Here is a 20,793-nt window from a genome sequence, read left to right on the forward strand (position 1 = left end):
TTTGAATTGTGGCTCAGCTATTTTCAATTGGCTACAGTTAGTAACACTGATGCTGATGTGATTGCCATTCTAGTTCGAGGCATCACGCAGTTTGGTTGTGTGTAACGTTTACTTAAAAGTAATTCAGGCTTTAGCTGTGTGCCTGTGTCTGCTAGTCACATTATGTTTGAGTGTCATATTTGTTTTGTTCTTTGCATTAATATGTGCACAAGCAAAGCACAAAATGGGTCCCCCTATCACAAATGGTGCCCCTCCTGTCATTTATTTCTGGATCTGCCACTCTGTCCATCAGTGTTTTAGACTGATGGAAGTCTGTTAGAGGATAACATACAGAATGTCTGTTCCCCTCTAAGCTCCTATAGTCACATACTGAGGAGCAATATCCCAATTTGTCTGAAATGTAAAATAATGAGCCAATATATATTCCCTGCCATGACTTATGGAAGTGAAACTTGGGCAACCACCAAAAGAATGGAAGAGTGGCTGGAATCAACACAGCAAAGGATGGAAAGAATTATATTTGATATCAGACTGTTGGATAAGAAGAGAAACACGTGGATTAGGCAGCAAACACAAGTGAAGAACATTCTTATCAAAACTAAAGAGCTGAAATGGACTTGGGCAGGACACACAGCTCGAAGATAGGATGACATATGGACTAAGAAAATAACAAAATAGTATCCAAAAGGAGCTAAAAGAAAACCTGGAAGACAACAACGGAGATAGACAGATGAAATTCAAGAGTTTGTGGGCAGTAAATGGATGGCCATTGCACAAAACAGAAGGAACTGGAAAGTTGCTGGAGAGGCCTTCATCCTACAGTGGATTGAAAATGGCTGATGATGATGATGAACAGTATTAGAATTACAGTATAATTTTAAAATTACAAATTTAAGTTTAAGGATTACAAAGTGCTTTATAAGTTAGGGTTTTGAATGCAAAGAGCACATAGTGTTTTGCAGTCCACTCTCGAAACTGGAATGATGCAAGGATATGCTGCCTACAAAATCAATAGAATTTTTTCTGTTGTATTTGAAGTATTTCTATTTGCAGTGGTTATATATGATTTGCATATCACACAGTTAATAAACATTGGAGTTCAAGAAGAAATACAGGATGGCATACTTCGAGCAGATGTACAGAAGATGGAACAACTCCAGATGAGTGTCTGGCTTAAATATCTTCAAAGTTCTGAAATAGCCAAGCATTTCCTGGATGTAGACACACCACTTTAAGCTGGTTATTCTTTCTGTGAACAGATATAACAACTGTAAAGAGTATAAGAAATAATTTTTTTATATAGTACAAAGGTACTATATAAAAAATAGTACAAAGGTACTATTTGTACTATATTATATAGTACAAAGGTACTATATAAACTGTTAAATGGGAAAGCCCATTTAACAGTCACTGGAAAATGAGCATCTGTCTACATAAAATATGAATAGCATTAGTAAAGCCTTCATAGCCGAGTGGTCAGGAGTGGGAGTGCAGTAGCACACGCTCTTTGAGTAGACTGGGGTTCAAGCTCCTGACTGCTAAATACAGTCGATCTGCCAACCCGCACTGGACCAGCGTGGTAGATTATGGTCCATGTCCCTCAGTACGATTGTTGAGGAGGCTTCCATTCTGCAGTGGGTTGATAATGGCTGCAGTTTACCTTTTTTATTTTTATTCCTGGTCTGACTATGAATTTAACAAATCAGATACTCTCTGTATATGAAAATCATCTTTTTGATAATTTCCGAAAAGGTGGGGGGGTGTACTCGTGATGAATCCGAGAGTGGGCTTTTTAAATGCAGTTAGGGTGCTTCACTTTGAAATTAAATTGTAACTTGGTAACTTTTATAGCAATGCATAAAGCAGTTCAGATTAAATATAATAGTCTTGTAGTACTATTCAGTTTAATATCTAGTAACATGCCCTTGGCATCAGGGCCATAGGTTTTTGACCTCTTCTCTAGATGTATAGGGCTGTATATCTAGAACATGTTCTGTATTTAAAAAATAATATATGTTAGAGAAATACTAACAAATACAACAGAAAAAAAAAAAAATTCATGTTAATGAAGAAACTTTTCCCAAGGTATTGTTGATTTGTGATAACAGAAAAGAATTTTGTGATAACACCCTAACAGAAAAAAAAAAAATTGATACTGCTTACTGCAATATCCTTGAGATGTGGCAGATGCTGCAACTGCTAGGAGATAGACCAGATGATTTTTTTTCAGCAAGGTGGGATAACAGTACGTTACCACAATGATACTGTGGTAACGTACAATAAGCAATATATAATCAATGATATTAATGTTTTTGAATGAGAATTTTCTGATAATTGGATTGGCTGTGAGAGAAAATATCAGAAATGAAGATTTTATTCCACTGAATCCAGAAATGTTAATTTCAAGAACAGGATATATGAACTTTATTAGATAAAAAAAAAAACCTTTGTGCTTTTCTTTATTAGTGTATATCTTGTTTTTTAACATCTTTGCTTGTTTTTCCATAATAAATTTTAAAATTTGCAACATCATTTGTAATTACCCTCTGTATCCATACAGAGCTCAACAAATACTTGGTCTCATCTGACAGATGAAAAATTATATATTATAAACTAGAAAATTATGATTATTGCATGTATAATTAAAGATTGAGTAGCAATCTGCTTAACTGATTAACTGTATTCGTTGAGTCCTGGATGTGCATGTATAGGAATCTTATTTTCATCAGATTAATTTCTGGTTTCGTTAATGTCTAGTTTTCCTTTTTCTTTAGAAAGTGTCAAGATAATGCTGATCCAAGTGGCAAGGCACTGTCCCCAGCATCTTGTGCTGTCCTTGTGGCGACGTAAATCCTTCCTCCTTGCAGCAGTTATGGTGACAACAGTTCTTATCATATGTTTACAATATGGCTCCGTGGGGAGCCACAGCGATCTTGTAATACGGAACATTCCAGCAGAGAAGCATGATTTTCCTCTTGGTATGAATGGAGTAACCAGCAGGAGTCAGAAGACACTTATTCCACGCCGAAATCTATCTGCTTTAGTGCAGTTGAATAAGCAAGCACAGAACTCGGTAGATTTCCAGGTAACTAATGGTAAAGGAGTACCCGAAATAAGAGCAGGTATAGCAAGACCTCTGAATGGCGATAAAAATTCCATATCAAATAATCCCAATAGAGTTCAGTATAATCAAGCCCACCAAGAGTCAACAGGACGGGATACAAGTCACCAGTCTAATCAGCAAGAAAACTGGGGATCCAGAAATCATATTTATAAAGAAGGACAACAGCAGCAGCAGAACCAGAATGGCAATTATCAGTCTCAGAATCAAGCTTGGCAAGGCAAACAATGGCAGGTTGTTGCTGGTGAAGATTCAGCAGCAAGAAGTCACGGAACTTTGTTTATTCCTCCTTTGCGTGTGGTACATTTTGACCTCAAGGGTGCTCCTCCTAAAGTGACCTATTATAAACAACTCTTTCCTCTTCTTAAAGATGCTGGAGCTAATGCTATTCTTTTAGAATATGAGGATATGTTTCCCTTTTGGGGACCACTGATGACAGTCCAAGCAAAAAATGCATACTCCAAAGAGGATATACAGACTATTCTAGGTCTTGCCCACACATACAATTTGGAGGTTATTCCACTTGTACAAACTTTTGGCCATCTAGAATTTGTCTTGAAGCTCCAAGAATTTCGTGACCTCCGTGAGGTTGATGACTATCCTCAGGCACTTTGCCCTTCACGTAATGATTCTTTTACCCTTGTTCAGCATCTCATTGATCAAGTTGTTGCTCTTCATCCACATATAAAGTGGCTACATGTTGGCTGTGATGAAGTATTTCATTTGGGTTACTGTAGCAAATGCATGAGATTAGATCGTGACAATCTTTTCCTTTCACATGTGGCCCGTGTGGCACAGTATGTTAGGAGCAAGCATAACATTATACCCATTATGTGGGATGATATGTTAAGACAGATGCCAACGGAAAAGCTTAAAGAATTTCAGTTGGGAACATTGGTTGAGCCTATGGTGTGGACATATGTTAAAGATATTTACCGATTTGTTCCATATAATGTATGGATGATGTACAGTGAGGTCTTTCCTTTCATCTGGGCGGCAAGTGCCTTTAAAGGTGCCTTTGGTGAGACATTAACTGTACCCAATATCAAAATGCATTTAGAAAATCATGAAGCATGGCTGGAAGTTATGAATGAACAATACAAAAAATTTAGTGCATTTCGAGGCATTGTGATTACTGGCTGGCAAAGGTATGATCATCTGGCAGCACTGTGTGAGCTACTTCCTGCTGGAATCCCTTCCCTAATTGTTAATCTTCTTACTGTTTCTCATGGCTATTTCAATCAACAACAGCTATTCTCCAAGTTCCATCAAATTCTGCAGTGTACTGTACATCAGAGGGGACAAGTAGATTTTGACAGTGATCCATATTTGTGGCAGAGAGCATCTAGTTGTTTCTTCCCTGGGTCTGCTGTATTTAGGTTGACACAGCACCATAGTGAAGCTATTAAGAGAGTTAATGATTATTTGTATGATGTAACTGTACACAAAGCGTGGTTGACAGAATATAATATTCGTCACAATCTTACTAGTCCTATGCGGATTGACGAAGGGTTGACAGACTATTCTTCCATCTATTATCCTTTGAATTCACTTGTTCGCACAGCAAGAGATGCCCTACGTGAAGTTTATGATGAGTATACAGTTGCTGAGTGGATAGAACAAAATATTTTTCCATACATTACGAAGATGGAGAAATTATGGAAAGATGGCATGAACTTGAAGAAGGCCAAGACATGGCCAAGACGACCCCTGCCACCACTTGAAACTCTGAAGAAATTTTCGGTAGGACTTGGAGAAGAAAACACTCCAGGAAAAGCACCTGCTTAGTCAGTTAACAGGAATAATTAACCCCCCCCCCCAGATTTCTCTATTTCGTTTAATACTGGTGTTTTGGGATACCAGTAGTTGATATATAGTGGGAGCTGTGCTCCAATTTCTTCTCCTACTTCAACTCTGTACTTGGACAGAAAGTGTTGTACAGTTGTGCAATAATGTTTAAATTGGACAATACTAGTTGAAGCTGTAATTTTTTTGGAAGATGTTATAATACTTGACAGGACAAGAAAGATAAAATGCATTTCATAACTGTGCACAGACCTGTTTTGTGATTGTTTTATTTTCCCTTCCTCTATCATTTGCAACTTAAGGAATGCTTTGTACTGCTGCTAGCAGTTTAATCAGTAGTGGTAAAATTATAAGGAATGTGGCTAAGTATTGGCTGATACTAATGTTTCCATCATGTGTTTTTTTTTTTTTTTTTTTGTACATTTCTAGAATTTATTCAACTTCACATTTTGTAGAAATAATCATTTCACTTAGAATTAAATACTGTACGAGGTAGTACAAATTTAGATCTAATGACTTTTTATAATTTAGCTATAATTTTCAGGCTAACTTTTGCTGAAAATGGAATGATTAAAAAACACTTCTCTATACAACTTCAAGACTTGTTCGCTACGTGCTTTACATTTTTTGTTCTTTTTTTTTTTTTTTTTTTTTCGAACAAAATGCATAGAATTTCTTTGCTTATAATCTTTCTCTTATTAATTAGAAATTCCAAAATTAAGTTAAAAAAAAAGCCAGTTTGATTATCAAAAATAAGGTTAGCATCTGAAATCAAGTCACTGATCTTTATAATGTTGATATATGTCAACATTATAAATTAATAAATGAAAAGTGGTCCCCTTTCCTCTCATGCTCTCAGATTGAAATTTTTGTTGTCAAAATGTTGAAATAATTCAGCTGCTTAGAACTAGTTGGATCCATCCTAATTCTGTGTAGCAGAGATTCCCAAACTTTCTCGGTTCACGATGCCCTTAGTGTCTCAGTAATTTTTTCACGGCGCCCCTAGGCCAAAAGACATAACAGTTTTGTTTATTAAGTAGTTAGGTCCAAAAGAAATACCTAACAGTTTTGTTGATTAAGTAGTTAGGTCCAAACAACTAAATAAGTAATGTTGAAACTTTGAACTACCTCGAACTAGTAGTTCATGTGGTGTCTGACAGATGTGGAGTATCAAGGCGCCTCCGTAGCCAGGTGGGAAGGAGCAGCAGTGCGTAGCACACACTTCTTGATTAGACCGGGGTTCGAGCCCATCACCACCAAATACGGAGGATGCGGAAAGGTCAGGGAATGACCACCGCATATCCCGGAGCAATATGGCCTTTGTTGCTAATGCTCCTAAAAACCAAATAACAAATAAACAAACAATGTGGAGTATCGCTGTGTTCCCCTCAAATTTAAAATATCCTGTGGTGCCCCTGTGAGTTTGCTGTGCTGCACAGTTTGGGAACTGCTGCTATATACAACAAAATGAATAATTTTTCTTTTATTTACAAACCTTATTGTAATCAGAAGTCAGTGCTGCAGCTTCTGCCAAATTGTCAGTGCTTTTATCAGCTGGCATATATAATATATTTACTTTGTAAGATAGTAGGCTTTTCACAAATACAGTATTGGCAGGTTCTTCCTTGACCGAATTCATTTCATCAGAATGAGCAGCTTTGTTATTTATGCACGAATTTGCCAATCAGTAGTGGAAAAAAACATAGTATAGTAATTATTACCTTTATTTCTTATTTATTGTAAAGTGAACTAAGAAATAAGCAACTTCTTTAGAGCTAAAAAGTGAAATATATAAAACCTTTCTGGTGAAAAGATAAAGAGCCAGTGGGTAGTTTGTTGGGATAAACTTTCATCTGATGGTGTGGAAATGAGTAGCTCGAATCAATTTAAGGAGGAATTAGACAAATTATTAGACATGTTGGACAATATTATCAAATAAACTCTTTAACAAATTATAACTTTGATAAGAACCTATCTTTTCTTTTGAAACAAGCTATTTAGTTAGGGATACTTGTTTATTCTTTGTAGATGGCTTATGGTTGTTGTCAAATCAATTTTCTCATTTTATTTTTTTGGAATTCCAGTTTGTTTTACATAAGTCAAAAATAGTATAATTTTAATTTTGTATAACCCTTATATTTAGTCAATTTTGACTGACTTTTAAAAATTGATTGATTAGTTCCTTTTCTAATGAGTTTTATTATAAGAATTTTATTAAAAATCATTAATTTTTTAGCCAGTAATCCTTGTGAGATGCTGACACAGTTTGTATGTGTACTACTTGAATTTGTGCATACTGTTATGAACTTATTAAGTTCATAATGAATATGAGCTTAAATATAAGTTCATAGCAGTATGCATTTGTGAAAAATGTTCCCTTGAAAAGTTTTGTTAAATGTACTTAATATTTCATTCTCCATTCAAGCTGCCACAAGGGTAGCTGAAATTGTATTTTAGTGTAACAAGGTCAAAAGCAGTGAAGAACTAGAAAAAGATTTGACATTCAAAGTATTAGATCTTTTAACCCAGAACCGTAACTAGCTATTTTTGTGATCAAGGCAAGAATATAAAATTTTCCCTCCTCCATATAATTTATTGTAGTTACTTTGTTAAAAAAAAAACCAACCAACCATAAATAACAAAAATAATAATGATAATAGATATACATTAAACTCCTGATTTAATGGACTAGTAGGGGAGAAGGGGGTGTCCATTAATGCCGAAAGTTCGTTAAATCAAATGTAACTGGGAGGGGGGGCATTTTTTATTGTTCTTGTAAAAAAAACAAGCCTTAATACAATATACAGTATTGTACAATATTAAATTATGTTGCAATTTGGCCTTTGATTTATGGATATCAGAAACTGTTTTTTTACGCTGTAAATTTCACGTGTTACTGAGACACCTTGTGATAATTTCTCAATTAGCTCTAATTTCTATGCCACATTTAAGTTCACATGCTTTCCTTTAACTCCTCTATCATGTAATGCCATTTTAAATTGTAAGGATTGCAAAATTATTTAATAAATAAAGTCACAATTCAGAAATACAGAAACACTCTGTATGGAACCTGACCGCACGATAACTTGAGGCAGACTGAGACAGAAACAAAGTGAGTCGGTAGACCTGCAGTTTAGTGTCCCGAGTCACATTCAGCTCGCAAGTCACCGTCTGCTCTTATCTGTAATCTGGGAAAACAGCTATTTGAACACGTTTTCAGAAAGAATAAAAAAAAAAATTGATTATAAAAATAAAAGTAGGTAATTATCAAAACAATAATAAAAATAGGTAATTATTATTAATTTTTAATTAATAATAACACTGAAGTTTTGTATAACCTAAAAAAAAAATAATATGGTCGAGATTAATATGTACATTACTGTATTATTTTCCTGGTCCGTTAAATCTAAAATCCGATATATCTGGGTCTGTTACATAGAGGGTTTACTGTGCATTTATTTATTTTAATCATAAGATCTGCAAACAAAGTCAACTATTACATATAAGGTGTGCATCACAGTGCACATAACACTATTTAAATAGTAACGAATGGGCCTGGAGTATTTGAACTATTTAAATAATCACAAATAAAGTTTAGCTGTAGTTATGATTATTTTTCAGAATTGTGCTTTTCACATTTTTAATGAGGCACGATGATCAATAATTACATCAAAATTAATAGTATTTGTTACTTCATGTTCAACAAGATGGACATATTTGTTGAGGTTATATCTGTACTTACTGCTGTTGAGCATGGTGGATAGCGGGTTAAGTGCTAGACTTAATCTCTCTCGATCCTTGGTTGCTTGAAGGTAGTTTTTAATTAATTTGATCTTACTGAAACTTCTTTTTCAAGAAGCCACAAGAAATATTCTTAATGCAATTTCTAAATTATATCATGAATTAACTGGACATGGTCTGAATTAGTTACACATGAAACATTTGGAAACAACACTAATGCCTGATGTTTAAAACTCTGAATCTGATGAAATTTTTGAGGCATTCAAATCACTGTGACATTTGAGACTTAAATCCACAGTTGCTTTCTGAAGATTAGTAGTGTCTGTTTTAACAGCGAATCACTTGAAAGAAAATTAAAATCAGAAGATATCTCATTTAACTCAACTGTTATGGTGTCAAATACAGTTTTTATTTGTACTTGAAAGATTGTTCAACTGGTAAATTAGATTTGTCTTCACACTCATAAAGTTGCTGCCTTTTTTACTTTTCACCTTTCTGGATTTAATAAATTCTGCTAGTACTTCTATATTTTCAGCCTTTTTTTACAATCTGTAAAAATACTGACCATATTATCTCTTCCACGCATCTCTTGTAAAATATTTCATAATCTATTGATCATTTTACAAGCCTGGGAAACAGTGATCACTTTTGCTTATAGGGCTTTATTCACTCTGTTAATGAGTCAGGGTATTGTGGCATATGGATAAAGTGCACAAAAATTCATAGTTAATTTTTTTAAGAAGGCCATTAGCCATTGATACTGCTTCTGAACATTTCAATGCATCATTGACATTTTTTAGAGCCTTGGTCATTTCTGTAATCTGTGAATTTAAGCTTCAATTGCATTAGCTCTTCATGACCATCTAGTATCAGCATGACCTTTTAGTTATACTTTTAACATGCCCATTAAAATATCCCAGTGACTGATTGAATGAAAAAAAAACAAAAAACATGTATAACAGTTGTACAGTGGCAAAGAATGAAACCATAGTAGAATTTATGGAAACTGCACATACTCTGACTAAATTTAGACAATGGGCCAAACATGGTACAAAATTTGTTAATCTATTTTTTGCAAAATGACAGTTTTGACGCCCTTGTACACATCTGACATATTTGTGCCATTATCATAGTCTTGCGCTCATGTTTGAAAATAAAGCCCATCATTTTTGAACTCCTTTATTTTTTTTTCCGGCTAATCGACTTCCTGTTTTCTTTTTTTTTTGTTTCAATTAAGTCTATGAAACTTTTTGCTGTAGATGAAATTCCATTATCGATTGTCATGTATCTCATAATACACGGGACAATTGCTCTTGATGAGATGTCTGGTGTGCAGTCCAGAAGTGGAATAATATTTAGCTTTTTTTTTATTTTGGACATAATTCAACCCATGCATGGTACTAAGTACTATAGGTTTTTGATACCTTTCGTGTTTGGGGTTTTCATAAAAAAAAAAAAATTAAAAACTTGATTTGCCAGTGAGCCAATAAATTCATTTTGTATAGCCATGAAAAATAACTCACAGAACCTATTTTGTGAGTTAACAATATGCAGTTTAGTGTTGAACATCATAATGACATATAAGTTCCAATAGATTAAGAATTTTTTCCTAAATTAGAGTTTTTGCTATTGCTACATGATCCTCTAAGTGGTAAATTGTTTTTGCCACCAAACATCATGGCATCAAGAATTATTTTTAGAATTTGTCTCCATTTTTGTTTAGGATTTCTATTTACAGAAATTTTCACGATGATTGGTTGAATTTTCATGTTTAACAACACAGTTTAAACTTTTCCAGTCATTAAATCCTACTTTCTGATTGCAGTATTAGGCATGGTAAAGCAATGATTAAATAACATGTATGGGAATGCTCTGTTGTTTCATCATTAAAAAAGCTTTTTAAAAACTCAGTCTCCTGAAAATTTTCTTCTATCTTCTGATGTTGATTCATGGAAATCTGCAGATTTTCCCTGATCAGGTCCATGTTCAATAAGGTGGCATCTTATTTTGTTGTTTATACTGGGTCAGAATGATGGATTGTTAAAATTTATTTCACTGATTTGCCTTGCAGAGGAATTATTTTGCTGATTGCAACCATTCATATTAGTTTTAGGCATGATAGTGAAGGTGTCTAGTGTCTCATCATTGTCAATAATCAGTACTGAAGGCGAAGTTGTAACCTCACAATCCAGTTGCTGGTTAATAGCAACAATAATTTAATTTAATTTTATTTATTTTTTATGAAAACCTCAAATATGAGAGGTATTAGAACCTATAGTACTTGGTACCATGCTTGGGTTGGAGGTTGAGAAGATGAAAGAAGATATTTGTTGACATTAGACTTGAACTTCTGTAGACTGTAATTTTCAGGAAATATGTACAAAGGAAGGTTGTTCCAGAAAACAGCAGCTGAATGAATAAACGAGGAAGATGAAAAGTTAATTCTGTGAGTTTGAAGTTGAACAGTAAATGGATGTTGTCTAGTGGTGGCACGTGTTTGGACGAGAGAAAAAGAGAAAGAGACTGCAGGAATAATAGAAGCCAATTCAGAAGAACAGTGCCCATGGAAGTATCTATAGAAAAGGCATTCAGCAGAAACAGTATGTCTATGAGACAGCGTGGGGAGACTCTGTTAGAGAGGAGTCATCAATTAACTTAACTGCCCTTTTCTGAATGGCATCTAGAAGCCTGAGAGGGGTTTTGGGGGCACCACCCCAGATGTGAGAACAATATTCCATGGTGGTGGGGGGGGGTTGCAATTTGCACAGAGTGAACAGCTGTTTTGAAGAAAAGTAATGCCAAGAGCAAAGGAGAAAACCAAGTTTATTAGATGCAGAGAGAGAAATATTTGTAATATGCTTGTGCCAAGAGAGATTAGAAGTCAGGGTAATCCCCAAAAGAGATATATCAACTTGCCTAGAAATCGGAGTGTCACCAAAGATAAGCATAGGAGCAGAAGAATCCTTTTTGCGAGATATAAGACGATACTGAGTTTTAGAAGGATTGAAATCAACTAAGTTGTCTTTGTCCCACTGGAGAATTACCTGGAGATCGGCATTTAAGGAATTGATAGCAGATATTCAAGAAGTTGAAACTGATTGAGCGCAGGGCAAGGTTTCTCAAAATTGAAAGTGGAATGCAATGTGCTATCATCGGCAAAACTATGGATAGGATTTCCAGTCGATGGAAGAAGGTCATTAATATACAACTGAACTTTGGGGGGGGGACACCAGCATTAGTGGAGAAGTTAGAAGACAGAGAGCCATCTACCATCACCCTCAGTAGCGATTAGAGAGAAAACTGAATAACCGATTACAAAAAAACAGTTGGCAAACTTAAGATGGAAGCTTGTTTAGAAGACCTTTATGCCAAACACGATCGAAAGCCTTTGAGATGTCAAGAGCAACTGCTTCTGTTTCACTGAACTTTGCCATTGAATTTGTCCATAACATAAGCCAGAATATCACCAGTGGATCGACACTGACAGAATCCATACTGGCGATCGTTGATCAGATGAAAGGTTTCTAGGTAGTTTAAGAGTTGGTGGTTAATTGATTTCTCCATTACTTTAGAAAGAGTAGAAGTAATTGCAATGAGACGATAGTTGGATGGGAGGGATTTGTCACCCTTTTTAGGAACTAGCTGGATATGAGCAAATTTACAAGCAGAAGGAAAAACACCTTTGGAAGAAGAAAGTGAAAAAAAGGTTGCAAAGAACAGGAGAAAGTTCAGGAGCACAGATTTTGAGATCAAGTGGAGAAATACCATCAGGACCTGGAGCTTTCTTAGCATCAGGATTCATCAAAATCCTTCTAACATCCTTTTGATGGAAGACCACAGGAGGCATTGAATGGAGTGTACTAGGAATGGTGGGAGGTGTTTTACCATTATCATTAATACATGATTTGGAAGAAAAATGGGATGCTAGCAGGTCAGCTTTATCCTTGGCCGAAGTGACAACAGAACCATCTGGTTTTGACAGAGGTGGGAGCAGAGATTGGCAAAAGTTGCGGCCAGTAGCTTTGGCAAAAGACCAGAATTCTCGGCTACCATCCGGGCAAGAAGCAAGTTTTCTACTCTTAGCCTGTTCGAAATCTGGTTTGGACTGATTAATAACTGCTTTACAATTGTGGCGAGCTTTTTTGTAGGCAGAATATGAAACTGAAGAATTGGAAACAAGCCAATTACAATATGCAACATTCTTCTCTTGAACAGCCTTAGCACATTTATTGGAAAACCAAGGTTTAGATAAAGGACAAGATTTTAATGCGGAGTGTGGAATAAAAGATTCCATTCCTACAAGAATAATTTCACTGATACGATCTGAGCAAACGTTGACATCAGAATTTTTGAAACAGTAATCTGACCAAGGAAAAGAAATCTTGCAGGTCATCCCATTTTGCATTCTTATAATACCAAACAATACGAGGTTGGGAATAATTATGAGATAAAGGCTCCATTGGAGAAGAGACAATCACCAGTTGTGATCTGAGGTACATAAAAGGACTACTCCCTTCGACCATCTACTTAGAAGGGTTGTTTGTGAGAAAAAGATCAAGCGTGTTGGCTGTATGGTTAGGATTGTCTGGTATTCTTGTAGGTAAATGAACAATCTATGCAAGCTCATTAGTAATTGCAAAAGCCTCAGCATCTCGACCAGCTGGGTCAGTGTGATTAGAAAACGCAAGCCAGCTGGAGTTGTGAACATTAAAATCACCAAGGAAAATTACCCCACTGTTAGGAAAGTTGCACTGGAGAAAGTTGTAAATCTAATGTTGTATAATTTACATTGTTACTATTAGATACTGGTGCCGAACTTATGATGTCGCAGATGTCAGCTATTGGCATATTCCCATCATTGAATGCATTTTTCATTTTCTACTGCAGTGTGTTTTTATCATTTACAGTACTCTCTCCCACTCAAACATTTACAATTCATACTGTTCATAATGCAGGATCTTGTTCGATAGACTGAAATAAAACTACATAAATAAATGTATTAAATTTATGTAAACTGTAAACAAAATTAATATATCACAGGGAACATATTCTTAGTCTGATCTCCTTTTTTATGTTAATTTGTTTTTTTTTTAGGAGCATTAGCAACTAAGGCCATATTGCTCCGGGGATATGCAGTGGTCATTCCCTGACCTTTCTGCATCCTCCATATTTGGTGGTCAGGGGCTTGAACCCCGGTCTGATTAAGAAGTGTGTGCTACAAAATGGAAATCATTCTTGGAAGCAAAAATGCTGCTGTTGCTGGACTTGCACAGCAGTGAGGAATCATAAAAAGCTTTTTATACTTTATAATTACTCTAGGATGTATTCTATTTATTTTCCATTTACATTGTACATTTGTCATGGTGCAATGTACATATTATGTGATTATAATTTTTCATAAAGTAATAATATTTAAAAAGTTTTTTAAATTAAGTTTACTTAATTTCTCTTTTTCTGCCCCCCCCCTCCAGCTTTGTGCACCTGAGGCAAGTGCCTCACTTGCCTTGCCTTCTTACAGCTCAATTTTAACCCTTTGCTTGATTTGGAGGTTGAGAAGACTGAAGATACTTGTTGACATTAGACATGAATATCCATAGACTGTAATTTTCAGGAAAATTAGTCTATGGATATATAAAGGAAGATTGTTCCAGGAAACAGAAGTTGAAGAGAAAAATGAGAAAGAAAAGTTGTTTCTGTGAGTTTGCAGTTAGATAATAAATGGATTCTGACTGCAGCATGAGTTTTGACTGGTTTGGAAGAGAGTGTGTCTGAAAGATTCTTCCGAATTGGAGCCAATTCAGAACAGTGCCCATAGAAGTAGCTATAGAAAAGGCATGCAACAAAAATAGAATGTCTATGAGACAAAGTGGAGAGATCTAAGAGGTGTGTCATTAATTAACCTGACTTCTTTTGAATGGAGTCTAGAAGCCCGAGAGAAGTTTTGGAACAGTATTTCATGGTAAGGTAAATTTGAGATTTGGGTGGGGAGAGAGAAAGAGTTGTTTAGAAGAAAAGTAATACTGAGAGCAAAACAGAAAACCAGTTTTTAGATGCAGATGAAGCAATATTTGTGATGTTTTTATGTCAAGAGAGGTTAGAAGTCAGGATAATCCCTAACAGAGTACGGGATCTTGTTTAGAAATCAGAGTATCATTGAAGATAAGATAGGAGCTGTAGACTCCTTTTTGTGAGATATGACTGTACTGTGTTTTAGAATGATTGAAATTAACTAAGCTATTTTTGAATTACCTGTAGATCAACATTTAAGGAATTGTTGGTGGTAGTTATTCAAGAAGTTGAAGCTGTTTGTGCAAGGCAAGGTTTTCAAACTGGAAGGTAGAACACAATGTGTTATCATCAGCAAAACTTATGTATAGGATTTCTAGTCAGTGGAAGAAGGTCATTAATATACAAGAGGAAAAGTGTGGGAGAAGTACTGAATCGTGGGGAACATCAGCAATAGTGGAGAAGTTAGAAAATAAAGAGCCAGATACAGAGAGAAAAGTGGATATTCAAATGCAGTGGTGCACTATGGCCACAGATGCCGATGCACCTAATAAATCCCCAAATAAACAACTCAATTGCAGAACACAGTCAGCAATCCAAAAGATGGAAGATTGTTTAGAAGACCTTAATGTGAAACATGATCAAAAGTCTTTAGAAATTTCAGCAGCAAATATCAGTTTCACCAAACATTTCCATTGAATTTTTCCTTAGCTGAGTAATATATTGTGATTGTTGATTAGATGGAAGGTTTTAGGATGGTTCTGGAGTTGGCATTAATGGATTTCTCCATTATCTTCGAAAGAGTAGAGGTAAGTTCATAGTATACTGTAATAATAAAACAATAATTGGACTGGAGGGATTTGTCACCCTTTTTTAGGAAGTGGATGGATATGAGCAAATTTTTGATAGAATTCCTATTATTGGTTGCTTCAATCGCTGCTCATCTCAGTTGCCCTAATTTTTCACTCTATAATTCCTTCCACTTCCAAGGTGTACTTGTGTGTATGCCCTGTTAAAGACTTACTAATCTGATAGTCCCTGTTAAATGACTTGCCAAACTAATTTGGATTCTTCTCTTTTCGATCCTCTCTGGTTTAAAATCTTCAATGTTAATTAATGACCTGTCTCTTACACGGTCTCTCTGCTCTCTGTCTCATAGATATCGGTTTCTGCTGCATGCCTTTTTCTGTACATACTTCCATGTATGTGGAAACAAAGGGAATTGAGTGGGAGAGAATGATAGAAGATAAGATTTGGGAAGATAAAAAAAGATGGAAGGCTTCGATTCACCTGACCCAGCATTTATAGGTTCTCCATTCTCTTCAAAAAACCAGTCAGCATCCATTTACTGACCAACTTTTCTTCTTCCAGATTTATTCCTTCAACTTCTGTTTTCTTGAACAGCCTTCCTTCATATGTATTCAAAAATTCAAATTCAGAAATTCAAATTTAATGTTAATATCTTCAGTGTTCACCTTCAACCCGTGTATGGTACTAAGTACTCTAGGTTCTAATACCTTTTGTGTTTGGGGTTGTTATAAGAAAAAAAAAAAAAGTTTGACTATTCATGATACATTCAATAGATAAAGTAAAAACTAGGGTAGAGCACTTATCACATATTGAAATTTTTGGATATGGTATATATACACACAGCAAGGATATACCTAGCTGCTTGAAATATTGTGGCTTTGACAGTGCTCCTGCACAAATACTACTTTATTCCTACCGATTACTGATGCCTCCGTAGCCAGGTGGGAAGGAGCAGCAGTGTGTAGTTCACGCTTCTTGATTAGACCGGGGTTCGAGCCCGTCACCACCAAATATGGAGAATGCGGAAAGGTCAAGGAATGACTACCGCATATCCCAGAGCCATATGGCCTTAGTTGCTAATGCTCCTAAAAAAAACCCAAATAACTCCTACTGATTACTAGCTGGCGGAGTAGAGGCAGTGAGATTATACACAAGTGGATCTGGACTGATATAAACCAGATCCTGGTGCCTCCGTAGCCAGGTGGGCAGGAGCAGCAGTGCGTAGCACACGCTTCTTGATTAGACCGGGATTCAAGCCCGTGATCCACCAAATACAGAGGATGCAGAAAGGTCAGGGAATGACCACTGTATATCCCCGGAGCAATATGGCCTTAGTTGCTAATGCTCCTAAAAAACCAGATCCACTTGTTCATGAAATGAAGAGGTCAATTTTGTCGTGTAATGTTTGGGGATTGGCAAGGTCCCCAGTGGTGTTGAATTTTTTCCCATGTACACTTTGCCATTTATGACACAATTGATTTTTGCATTGTAGCACATAACAGTTTTTAGGCCATATTCATCAGGCTTTGAAAGGATGTACATTTTGAGTGGACATCTCCCCCTAAAACCCACCAGCTGATCGTTGAGTATGGTATATTCAGATGGAGAATAAAGTTTATGCATCTATTTTACTAATTTTTCAAAAATATCACGACAAGGGGCCAAACGATCATTTACATATCATTGTTGTCTTGTAGACTTATTATCAAACTGCAGACAGTTTGTTAAGACGACGAAGTCAATTTCACTCATAGTTGTGTTGAAAAACTGAATAACTGAATAGCAGTTTGGAATAATTCCAGGGAATTATTCCATTCCCTGAATACCTGGGAGTGGAATAATTCCCTAGTCATTGCTTCATTACTCCTGCATAGTAATACAAGCCAATTAGAGCTCAAATTTCTGTCACGTTTGTTTCCTGTGTCAAGTTTGGTCAAACTGGCATAACCCGACATCTTTCTTCTTCTGTTTCAACTTCATATATATCTTCTTTAGGTTAGTCTGTAATGTGCTTTGATCTCTGAGAAAGGATTTCATGGTTAGTGTACAAGATTAGATAATGTAGAATATCCTCCATAAAGAATAATGACCAGACACGAAATCTAGTATTTATTTTCTTCACTTCTCCTTTGTTTTCTGGCAGGTGAGTCACCAAGTTTTTTTCTGGAAGTGCGAGAACTCTTCTCCTTTTCTCCACTCCATATGAAGTCAGTTTTCCCATATAATTTTGTGGGAACTATTTAGTTTTCAGTTTTTTTGAACCCTGTACCTTGTCATTGAGTTTGTATTCTTCATGATCTGTCATGTTAGAAACATGTACATGAGCCTCAAGGCACCTCCATAGCCAGGTGGGAAGGAGCAGCAGTGCGTAGCACACGCTTCTTGATTGGACCTGGGTTCGAGCCTGTCACCACCAAATATGGAGGATGCGGAAAGGTCAGGAATGACCACCGCATATTCACAGAGCAATATGGCCTTGGTTGCTAATGCTCCTAAAAACCAAAAAACAAACAAACAAACAAGAGCCTCAAAAGTCAATGAAGAAGGTTGGGGAATACATTCAGATTCTTCTTTTGTCCTTGATTCTTGATCATATTTTGAAAATCGGAGATTAATCCATCCTCTTCACCACCTTCAAAGCCCTCTTCCTCTTCATTGTTGAAGTATCTTGAAAGGGTCCAAAGACAGGGGCAACTTTAATAGTGAGATCAGCAGAAGGATGACCGTATGATGAAAGACTCCGATTATGTTTGTTATTTGGTTTTTAGGAGCATTAGCAACTAAGGCCATATTGCTCTGGGATATGCGGTGGTCATTCCCTGACCTTTCCGCATCCTCCATATTTGGTGGTGATGGGCTCGAACCCCGGTCTAATCAAGAAGTGTGTGCTATGCACTGCTGCTCCTTCCCACCTGGCTACGGAGGCACCTCCAATTTTGTGGGCTACAGAGCTTGGCAACCAGGCACCTCAGAGGTGACATGATTGAGGTTTACAAGGCTCTGAGAGGGATTAGTAAAATGAATGAAGGCAGAATTCTCACTGGTATAAAGAATTCCAGAATTAGGGGTCATAAATTCAAATTACAGGGGTTGAGGTTTAGATTAGATTGAAGAAGTTTTCTTTTACCCAGCGAGTCGTTGATTGCTGGAACAAGTTGCCCTCACAGATAGTTCAGGATGACAGTTTGAATAAATTCAATGGTCAACTGGATATTTACCTATGTGGGGAGGGAAGCATATAATTTGTGTTTTTTTTATCTACTTGGTTGGGTGTTTTTTTTTTTCTTTTTTTTGCAGGCAGCCAAAGCCTGTGGCTGGCTTGCACTATATGGCGAATACCAGTACTATATATCTGATTTAAATAAAATTCAATGAACCTCATCTATGTTCTTTCACAGGTCGAATACACCTTTAACACTCACGATTCCTTATTAAAAAAAAAAAAAGGAATAAGTATAGAGAGGTAAAGGAATATTATTAACATTTCAAATAGAGAACAAAAAGTAAAATATAAAATAAAAACAAAAATAAAATATGGAAACTTTTGTTTTTAATGGGTGATACATCAGGGCTAATTAAAAAAGTAACATAATGTTACCTTTTTAATTATCCCTGAGGATAATTTATAGATAACAGTAGTAACAATCAGAATGTGTATTGTGTCTGTATGATCAAAGTACTGATTGGCCAATTTTAAAGTTATATATACTGAAAATTTAAGAATAACTTGTAATGGTATTGGGAGGGCCTACTCCCCACTGCCAGACATGAAATCCAGAAACAATTTTTAATTATTCATAAATTAATTTATCAATAATTTATTATTAATTAAATTATGAACAATGCAAAGCTTTAGAACTGAAGAAAATGTAATAAAAAAACCCTTTAATTGTCTCTGTGGGGTACAAGCATGACATACCCCAGATGTGATTTACACAAAAACAACCTGTGAAATGAACAGGTCAAGACCAAGCACAGCATTGTTATCCCGTCAAATGAAACTACTGAAAGGCTTGGATTGCTAGCACCTCCAAGTGATAAAATATGGAAACTTTTGTTTTTAATGGGGATACATCAGGGTTAATTAAAAAAGTAACATAATGTTACTTTTTTAATTATCCCTGAGGATAATTTAGAGATAACAGTAGTAACAATCAGAATGTGTATTGTGTCTATGATCAAAGTACTGATTGGCCAATTTTAAAGTTATATATACTGAAAATTTAAGAATAACTTGTAATGGTATTGGGAGGGCCTACTCCCCACTGCCAGACATGAAATCCAGAAACAATTTTTAATTATCCATAAATTAATTTATTATTAATTAAATTATGAACAATGCAAAGCTTTAGATATCTTAAAATACCATGAAGATGGACTAATAATAAAACAGCAAATGCTTAAAAAAGGTACTTACCTTGAATAAATCTGCTTGGTTTAATTAGAAAGGCTTGGTTAATATTTAGATTGAATAGTTGAGTTAAAAAGACTAAGGGAGGGGCAAAAATAAAGTGTTATTTCAGAAATTAGAATAGGTGCAAGGAAGCAGGTGTGTACACATCTAATCCTTGGTTGTCATTAAAGTAGGGAAAAATAGTTGAAATTAAATAAATAATATAGTGGGCCAATAGTCATTACAGGGACTTTCGTTGGATTACAACATCTTCAGTTGGCAATTGAGTGGGTAGAGAATGCACGCAATATTTAAGAAAATTTTTATACTCTCGTGATGCACTTTTTGACATGTGGTAACCTCAACCGCGAGAGGTTCCAAATCGGTGAAAGGTTGAAGGGAAGTTTAGTGTTTAAGACTTTATGATTGGAATGGTGTCGATACCACTTGATGGCTAGTGCTTCATATTGGAGAATCCTATAGCTGGATTTGAGTTTAATAATAGAAATGGCAGAATCGATAAGAGGGGTGTGGTTATGGGTTTTAGCGTGAGTTGTGAGTTCTGTAACGGTTTGGTTAGTCGTAAGACTGTAGTGGTGGTAATATGCGTGGGTGTTAGAGGTTTTTAATGAGCCATATTTTGTAGTAGTGCTTCCAATGTAACAGGTGTTGCAGTTTGGCTGGCAATTAATAAGGTATATTATATTATTAAGATCGCTGGTAGGATATTTATGTGTGTCTTTGTAAGAGCTGAAGAAAGATCCGAGTTTATTGTAAGCGGAAAAGACGAGAGAGATATCAGTATTGCTGAATATACGCTGGACCTGTCCTACTAGTTCACTGTGATAGGGAAGGACTCTGCGGATGTTTGTATTGTTATGTCTGATTGGGTTATTAATTTTAATTTTTGGCGATG

The 20,793-nt window shown here is 35.8% G+C and overlaps 1 pseudogene across 2 annotated transcripts in view; it reads left to right on the top strand.

The window, feature by feature from the left end:
• Positions 1–5,172, top strand: part of LOC150085680 (hexosaminidase D pseudogene) — a 42,088-nt pseudogene extending 36,916 nt beyond the window's left edge. For both annotated transcript variants that reach the window (XR_016546974.1, XR_016546975.1), the window contains exon 2: positions 2,775–5,172. The product of XR_016546974.1 is annotated as a hexosaminidase D pseudogene, transcript variant X1 (transcript). The remainder of the gene's footprint in view (positions 1–2,774) is intronic.
• The last annotated feature ends 15,621 nt before the right edge of the window (positions 5,173–20,793 follow it).

This window comes from Mastigoproctus giganteus, chromosome 5 (genome assembly GCF_048544385.1).
Source record: "Mastigoproctus giganteus isolate SK-2022 chromosome 5, ASM4854438v1, whole genome shotgun sequence".
Taxonomy (NCBI): Eukaryota; Metazoa; Arthropoda; class Arachnida; order Uropygi; family Thelyphonidae; genus Mastigoproctus; species Mastigoproctus giganteus.